The 9424-nt window shown below is 39.3% G+C and overlaps 1 pseudogene; it reads right to left on the bottom strand.

The window, feature by feature from the left end:
* Nucleotides 1-6067: 6067 nt before the first annotated feature.
* LOC138370947 (DNA-directed RNA polymerases I, II, and III subunit RPABC2 pseudogene) lies at nucleotides 6068-6610 on the bottom strand (annotated as a pseudogene).
* Nucleotides 6611-9424: the final 2814 nt, after the last annotated feature.

The following is a 9424-nucleotide window of genomic DNA, read 5'->3' on the forward strand; positions in this document are numbered from 1 at the left end:
GCCCTAATCCAGCTTAATATAGCACCCCCAATACCATGAGACTCTATCTTTTTAATCAGTCTTTCATGTGGCACTGTATCAAAAGCTTTGCTAAAGTCAAGGTATACACACTCGCAATCCTTACCACTATCAACTGCCTCAACTAATGCTAGAATAAAAAGATTAACAAATTTGTTAAACATGAACGGCCATTTATAAAACCATGTTGCGACTCAATTATTAATTTATGTTTTTCAAGATGAAGACGAATTTTATTTGCTATTATCGATTCGAGTAACTTTCCCACAATAGACGTTAGGCTAATTGGTCGACATTAGTTAGACGCAAGTGATCTATCTCCTTTCTTAAAAATTGGTATCACACTAGCAACTTTCCAAAACTCTGGCACTCTGCCTGACTCTATTGATTATTAAATATGGTTGACAGTGGGTCACAAAGCTCCTCTTTGCATTCTTTAAGCACCCTGGCAAACACTTCATCTGGCCCTGGGGATTTGTTTGGTTTTGAGTTTTCTATTTGTTTAAGAACATCCTTCCCTGGTAACTGCTAAACTAGTCAACCTGTCCTCGTCCCCACCCACATAGACTTGTTCGGCTGAAGGCATATTGTTAAGTTCCTCTTTAGTAAATACAGATACAAAATATTTATTAAAAATACTACTCATCTCATCATCACTATCTGTTATTTGACCTGTCTCAGTGTTTAATGGACCTATCCTTTCCCTAGTCTTAGTACGATATAACTGAAAAAAACCTTTAGGATTTGTCTTTGCTTGCCCTGCTATGCGAACTTCACTAGTTTCTTTTTGCTTTCCTTATCTCTTTTTTAACATTTCTAACCAGTTGTACGAATTCCTGTTCTAAAGTGACCTCCCCATTTTTAATCCTTTTGTACCAAGCTCTCTTTTTACCTATAAGGTCTTCAAATTCTTTGTTATCCACTTTGGGTCATTAGTATTCGATCTATTCAATTTGTATGGTATACTACGTTCCTGTGCTTTGTTTAGAATATTCTTAAAATAAGTTATATATTGAATCCACATCGAAATCCCCATTTAAGTCACCTATCGCTGGGTTCATGTCTCGCTCCAAGGACCGGCCCACACCCCATACCCAAGACTTTCCAATCAATTTGACCCAAAAATTTCTTAGCGCTATTAAAATCAGCTTTTCGAAAATCTGGCACTTTAACAGAATTTTCTCCTACTGGTCTATTCCATTCATGCTAAATCTGATTTCTTTGTGATCACTGTTCCCTAGCTCACTCCCTATTTCGATGTCATTAATTGGTTTCCCTGTTAGTTAACACTAAATCTAAAATATTATTTTCCCGTGTTGGTTCCTTAATGTGTTGCGTAAGAAAGCAATCGTCAATTAATTCTAGAAAATCTTCTGCTTCACTATTCCCGTTTTGTTCAACCAGTTTATTCCGCTAAAATTAAAGTCACCCATGACCTAAATACTGTTAGATCTAGATGCTCTAGATATTTCATCCCATAGGTGCTTTGCTTCCATTCTGTCTAAATTTGGTGGCCTATATATAACTCCTAATATAATATATTAGCTTTTTCGTTTAATTCTATCCAAATAGTTTCTGTGTGTGGCTCAGTTTTGATTCCCTCTTTGAGATTACATTTCAAATTGTCCCTAACATATATGCTACTCCACCTCCTCATCTAATATATCTATCTGTGTGAAATAGTTTAAATCCATTTATTTGATATTCAGCTAATAGTTCACTATTTTCTACATTCATCCACGTTTCGGTAAGTGCAATAATATCTATTTTTTCTGTGCTGACAAGAGCATTTAATTCGTTAATTTTATTTCTTAGACTTCTACTGTTAGTGTAATATACCCTAGGTGAATTGTTATTTTGAGGCCCTTCTCTTTCCCTGATCATTTTGCCAATTCCTTTCTCCCACAAACACATACTTTTATTACCTCCTTTCTCCAAATCAATTCCAATACCTCTATCTACTAACAGTTTAAACCCAACAAACACCTCTAACCACTTCTTCCAACGAGTTCGCAACAGCAACAACCCCAGCTCTCGATAGATGCACCCCATCACGAGCATACATTTCATTTCTTCCATAGAAGTGTTCCCATTTGTCTATGAAAGATATTGCATTTGATTTGCAATATCTTTCCAGCCGGCAATTGACACCAAGTGCCCTCGATATCCATTCATTTCCCACTCTATACGAGTGGGAAATGAGGAATCGGGATTCCTCCCTTGCTCCTAACTAATTCAATGGCTGTCCTAAATCTCTGTATTAGTTCCTCACTCCTAACTCGCCCAACATCATTACCCCCTGCAATAATACAAATAATGGGTTTGTTCCCATTTCCCGTCATAATATCATTCATGTTTCCAACAATATCACCAATTCCAGCTCCCGGATAGCAAACCCTTAATCTGTTCCCCCTATCTCTGGCAAGATAGGGGGGAATTTAATTGCTAAGGGTATCATCTCGTACAACAGACAAAGATGGGGCCCATGCACATTTGGGTGCAGCTAGCCTAACTTTGGATAGACAGACAAATATACAAAACTATTCTCTCTATTGTGTAGATAAAAACACATATTTTACCTTCATTGTTCTCATATAAGAGCTCTTCTCTTGAGATGATTTCGGGGCTTTAGTGTCCCTACGGCCCGGTCCTCGACTAGGCCTCCACCTCAAGGAAGCAGCCCGTGACGGCTGACAAACACCCAGGTACCTATTTTACTGCTAGGTAACAGGGGCATACGGTGCCAGATTAAGTGCCAGATTTTCGAAAAGCTGATTTTAATAGCCCAAGAAATTTTTGGGTCAAATAGATTGGAAAGTTTTGGGTATGGAGTGTAGGCCTGTCTTGGAGCGAGACATGAACCCAGCGATAGGTGATGTAAAAGGGGATTTCGATGTGGATTTTATATATAACTTATTTAAGAATATTCTAAACAAAGCACAGGAACGTAGTATACAATATAAATTGAATAGATCGAATACTAATGACCCAAAGTGGATAACAAATAATTTTAAGAACCTTATAGGTAAAGGAGAGCTTGGTACAAAAGGGATTAAGAATGGGGAAGTCAGTTTAGAACAGGAATTGATACAACTGGTTAGAAATGTTAAAAAGAGATTAGGAAAGCAAAAAGAAACTATGAAGTTCGCATAGCAGAGCAAGCAAAGGCAAATCCTAAAGGTTTTTTTCAGTTATATCGAACTAAGACTAGGGAAAGGATAGGTCCATTAAAATCTGAGGACAGGTCAAATAACGGATAATGACAAGGAGATGAGTAGTATTTTTAACAAATATTTTATATCTGTATTTACTAAAGAAGAACTTAACAATATGCCTTCAGCCGAACAAGTCTATGTGGGTGGGATGAGGACAGGTTGACTAGTTTAGTAGTTACCAGGGAGGATGTAATTAAACAATTAGAAAAAACTAAAACCAAACAAATCCCCAGGGCCGGATGAAGTGTTTGCCAGGGTGCTTAAAGAATGCAAAGAGGAGCTTTCCGAGCCACTGTCTACCATATTTAATAAATCAATAGAGTCAGGCAGAGTGCCAGAGTCATGGAAGGTAGCAAAAGTGGTACCAATTTTTAAACACTTTCCTGGAGAGTTTAAAGGAGATAGAGATAGATCACTTGCGTCAAACTATCGGCCAATTAGCCTAACGTCTATTGTGGGAAAGTTACTTGAATCAATAATTGCAAATACAATTCGTCTCCATCTTGAAAAACATAAATTAATAAATGAGTCGCAACATGGTTTTACCAACGGCCGTTTATTGAAACTGTATTACTAAGCCAAGACAAACATTTCATACATGGGAAAAAATACTTTGTAACTGACGTTTAACAAATTTGCTAACTTTTATTTCAGCATAGTTGAGGCAGTTGATATAGGTAAAGGATTGTGATGTTGTGTACCTTGACTTTAGCAAAGCTTTTGATTCAGGGCCACCATGAGAGACTAATTAAAAAATAGATCATGGTATTGGGGGTGCTATATTAAATTGGATTAGGGCATGGCTATTCCAAAGGAAACAGAGAGTTAGTATAAATGGGTTAAGTCAGAGTGGGATAATGTTGTTAGTGGAGTACCTCAGGGCTCTGTCCTGGGACCTCTGTTGTTTATAATAATATAGATGATTTAGATTCAGGTTTGAGTAGCAACATTTGCAAATTTGCCGATGATACGTACAATCAGTAGGGAAATTAATTCGGAGGAGGACTCACTATCACTTCAAGTTGATCTAGATAGGGTTTTTGAAATGGTCAAAGGATTGGCAAATGCAGTTTAATGCTGATAAATGTAAAGTTCTGAGGCTAGGTAATGATGATAGAGTTACAAGATACGAGCTAGATGGTGATGAGATTGCGAAGTCGGATTGCAAAAGGGATCTGGGAGTTATGATTAGTAAGAATTTAAAACAAAAGGAATCAATGCATGAATGTTCGTAATAAGGCGAATAGGACACTGGGATTTTTTAATCGAAGTGTTAGTAACAAGACACCTGGTGTGGTTCTTAAGCTATGTCTTGCTCTGGTTAGGCCCCATTTAGATTATGCAGTTCAGTTTTGGTCGGCTGTATTATAGAATGGATATAAATTCACTTGAACGTGTCCAACGTAGGATGACTAAGTTAATTCCCCAAATTAGAAATATTTCATATGAAGAAAGATTAACAAAGCTTAAGTTGCATTCACTGGAAAATCGAAGAGTTAGGGATGACATGATAGAGGTTTACAAGTGGATGAATGGACATAACAGGGGAGGATATTAATAGGGTATTAAAAATATCAACACAAGAAGGAACACGAAACAATGGGTATAAAAGGGATAAGATTTAGGAAAGACTTGGGTAAATACTGGTTCAGTAACAGGGTTGTTGATTTCTGGAACCAATTACCGCATAACGTGCTGGAGGTGGGGGTCCCTCGATTGTTTTCAAGCGCGGGTTGGACAAGTATATGAGTGGGATTGGGTGGTTATAGATAGGAGCTGCTCGTATGGGCCATTAGGCCTTCTGCAGTTGCCTTTGTTCTTAAACTAAACTAACTGGCCTAACTTCCCAAGAGATTCTCTTATGATCGCATGGAAGAGAAATAATACCTCAAAGACCATCTGGTCCAAGCAAGTCTAAGTCGCGAGACCCAGTCTGCACAGGCAAGGAACTTGGTATGCAGCAGAACCAGCCTTCCTACACTTACCTACCAGTGGAAAACGTTTTTTGTTTTTTCTACAGGTTTGAGGAGTGGTTAGAAGGCGCCTTTCATGTGTAACGATTCTATTTTTATATTTAACGATTCATGTGTTACGTAAAGTATGGTGACAAATAAACACAGACACTAAAATACTATATATATATTTGGTCGAATATACAGAAGTACACAGGTGATATTTTGGTGTGAGTTGAGCGCACTGAGCCTCCCAGAACTCCCCCTCCCAGGGGATGAAAGGAAAAATACTTGATCAAGGAACTTAGCTGGTCGGTGAATTGTACGCCCTGCTCGCGTTACATAACCATCAAAGTTAACTTCCTCCTCTTCGCTGATGTCATCTAACTGGGGTCGTAGGAGGATCCTGTGCTGGGAGGTCGCACAGGATCGTCCGTTGTCGTAGGAGGCGGTGCTGCTGGTAACTGTGGTCGAAAAGTGAACTGCGTAGTCGGCGGATGTGTCTCTGGATTTAGCAGTGTCGCAGACGTTGAGACGAAGCCTGGAGCAGAGCAGAGAGCTGAGTGAGGCTGGAGTCGTGGAGCTCTATGTGGGAGAGCGTGGCGGCTCGATTGAGATTGTGAGTGTCCGAACTCGGGGAGCGAGAGCGTGGCGGCTCGATGCGGTCGTAGTTTGCTGTCTGCTCTGTGTCGAAGCTGTAGCGTCTTGGGTTGATTAGGACATCTACACGCCGAGTACTACATGTGTTGACTGTGGAAATTGTAGTCTGGTACCAAAGATGTAGGTACAGTGTGTGGACAAGCTCGGTGTAGCAGGAGAGAAGAATATGCATAATTGTTGCGTCCTTGGGTCGCTGTCGCAATGTGGAGCATTGTAAAAAATTGTACATCACTACTCCTCTTAATACAACAAATATGAGAAAAGAACTAACAATTCATCATGAATGATCAGACATCCTTAAAGCTTTACCATCAATCTAACATGTACTTAGAAGTCACTGATGATAAGTTCATCTATGCCCCAATCTTCAAAGATCCGTCTGCAAATATCTGCGAATGATGATGGGAATTTTCCGTTCTCTCAATTCTTTGGCAGCAATTTGGAGCGGATCCGATTCTGCATCAATTTCCACCATGACAGGCGCAACATTGCAATCTGCAGTGCTCTCGTGCCCAATACTCTAGCTCTTTCATATTTGTCATATAAGGTGTCGTGATTCTCTTGAGCATAGGCACTGGCTGACCTTCCCCTGCAGGTACCAACTCTATCTGGTTATCATCATCCTCCTCTCCTTGCAGGTCATCCAGATTTTCATCATCTTCTGCCTCCTCGAAGTCATCACCAACATCATCACCATCGAACTCCTCGTCAGCCATCTCGCGTTCCTGTTTGCACCAAGGTCTTCTCCCAGCTATAAGCAAGACTCGCGTGGGCCGTGTGTGACGCAGCGCTGAGCGTCGGTACAGTAATCTCGTAAGTGTCCGCTCTAGACACACTTGAAAGTAGACTAGTTTAATGTTTGCTATTCTGCTGCGTATATGCTCGGGCAAACACTAACCGTGTTGCCCGGGCAACGCCTCACCTCATTCATCTCCAAAGGTTGACAGGAATATTAACAATGCATTTGGAGCGAGTATATTATTGGGATAATCTACTCGCTACACATGCCGACCGAAGCGTTGTCGTCTCTTCAATTTTTAGTGTGTGGTTTGGTCAGCATAAATACTTTCTATAATTAACAGTACTAAATTCTACAATATAATTGAGCATAAAGTATATGTGTGTTCGATGGTCCACATAATTACAAAAAGTAATATTTTAACAGGAGGAGGGTTTGTAAATATTCGCTCCTGCCAAGGTTCATGGGAAACAATTACCGACAATTTTTTTTATAGTAAAATGGTGAGAATTTGAGTCGTTTTACACTAATGTTAGTCATATGCCTTTCTCACTATGCTATGGAAAAGGCACAGGTGCGTTTTATAATAAGAACAAAGGTAACTGCAGAAGGCCTATTGGCCCATACGAGGCAGCTCCTATCTATAACCACCCAATCCCACTCATATACTTGTCCAACCCGCGCTTGAAACAATCGAGGGACCCCACCTCCAGCATGTTACGCGGTAATTGGTTCCACAAATCAACAACCTGTTACTGAACCAGTATTTATCCATGTCTTTCCTAAATCTAAACTTATCCAATTTATACCCATTGTTTCGTGTTCTGTCTTGTGTTGATACTTTTAATACCCTATTATTATCCCCTTTGTTATGTCCATTCACCCACTTGTAAACCTCTATCATGTCACCCCTAACTCTTCGCCTTTCCAGTGAATGCAACTTAAGCTTTGTTAATCTTTCTTCATATGAAAGATTTCTAATTTGGGGAATTAACTTAGTCATCCTACGCTGGACACGTTCAAGTGAATTTATATCCATTCTATAATATGGCGACCAAAACTCAAACTGCATAATTTAAATGGGGCCTAACTAGAGCAAGATATAGCTTGAGAACCACACCAGGTGTCTTGTTACTAACGCTGCGATTAATAAATCCAAGTGTCCGATTTGCCTTATTACGAACATTTATGCATTGATCCTTTTGTTTTAAATTCTTACCAATCATAACTCCCAGATCCCTTTCGCAATCCGACTTCGCAATCTCAACACCATCTAGCTCGTATCTTGTAACTCATCATCATCATTACCTAACCTCAGAACTTTACATTTATCAGCATTAAACTGCATCTGCCAATCCTTTGACCGTTTCAAAACCCTATCTAGATCAACTTGAAGTGATAGTGAGTCCTCCTCCGAATTAATTTCCCTACCGATTTTCGTATCATCGGGAAATTTGCAAATGTTGCTACTCAAACCTGAATCTAAATCATTGATATATATTATAAACAACAGAGGTCCCAGGACAGAGCCCTGAGGCACTCCACTTACAACATTTTCCCACTCTGAATTAACCCTCTCTGTTTCCTTTGGAATAGCCATGCCCTAATCCAACTTAATATAGCACCTCCAATACCATGAGCCTCTATCTTGTTTATGTCTTTCATGTGGCACTGTATCAAAAGCTTTGCTAAAGTCAAGGTACACAACATCACAATCCTTACCACTATCAACTGCCTCAACTATGCTGGAATAAAAAGTTAGCAAATTTGTTAAACATGAACGGCCATTTGTAAAACCATGTTGCGACTCATTTATTAACTTGTGTTTTTCAAGATGCAGACGAATTTTATTTGCAATTATCGATTCAAGGTAACTTTCCCACAATAGACGTTAGGCTAATTGGTCGACATTAGTTGACGCAAGTGATCTATCTCCTTTCTTAAAAATTGGTATCACACTAGCAACTTTCCAAAACTCTGGCACTCTGCCTGACTCTATTGATTTATTAAATATGGTTGACAGTGGCTCGGAAAGCTCCTCTTTGCATTCTTTAAGCACCCTGGCAAACACTTCATCTGGCCCTGGGGATTTGTTTGGTTTGAGTTTTCTATTTGTTTAAGAACATCCTTCCTGGTAACTGCTAAACTAGTCAACCTGTCCTCGTCCCCACCCACATAGACTTGTTCGGCTGAAGGCATATTGTTAAGTTCCTCTTTAGTAAATACAGATACAAAATATTTATTAAAAATACTACTCATCTCATCATCACTATCTGTTATTTGACCTGTCTCAGTGTTTAATGGACCTATCCTTTCCCTAGTCTTAGTACGATATAACTGAAAAAACCCTTTAGGATTTGTCTTTGCTTGCCCTGCTATGCGAACTTCATAGTTTCTTTTTGCTTTCCTTATCTCTGTTTTAACATTTCTAACCAGTTGTACGAATTCCTGTTCTAAAGTGACCTCCCCATTTTTAATCCTTTTGTACCAAGCTCTCTTTTTACCTATAAGGTTCTTCAAATTCTTTGTTATCCACTTTGGGTCATTAGTATTCGATCTATTCAATTTGTATGGTATACTACGTTCCTGTGCTTTGTTTAGAATATTCCTAAATAAGTTATATATTGAATCCACATCGAAATCCCCATTTAAGTCACCTATCGCTGGGTTCATGTCTCGCTCCAAGACCGGCCCACACCCCATACCCAAGACTTTCCAATCAATTGACCCAAAAATTTCTTAGGCTATTAAAATCAGCTTTTCGAAAATCTGGCACTTTAACAGAATTTTCTCCTACTGGTCTATTCCATTCAATGCTAAATCTGATTTCTTTGTGATCA

The sequence above is a fragment of the Procambarus clarkii genome, chromosome 34 (assembly GCF_040958095.1).
Source record: "Procambarus clarkii isolate CNS0578487 chromosome 34, FALCON_Pclarkii_2.0, whole genome shotgun sequence".
Classification (NCBI taxonomy): domain Eukaryota; kingdom Metazoa; phylum Arthropoda; class Malacostraca; order Decapoda; family Cambaridae; genus Procambarus; species Procambarus clarkii.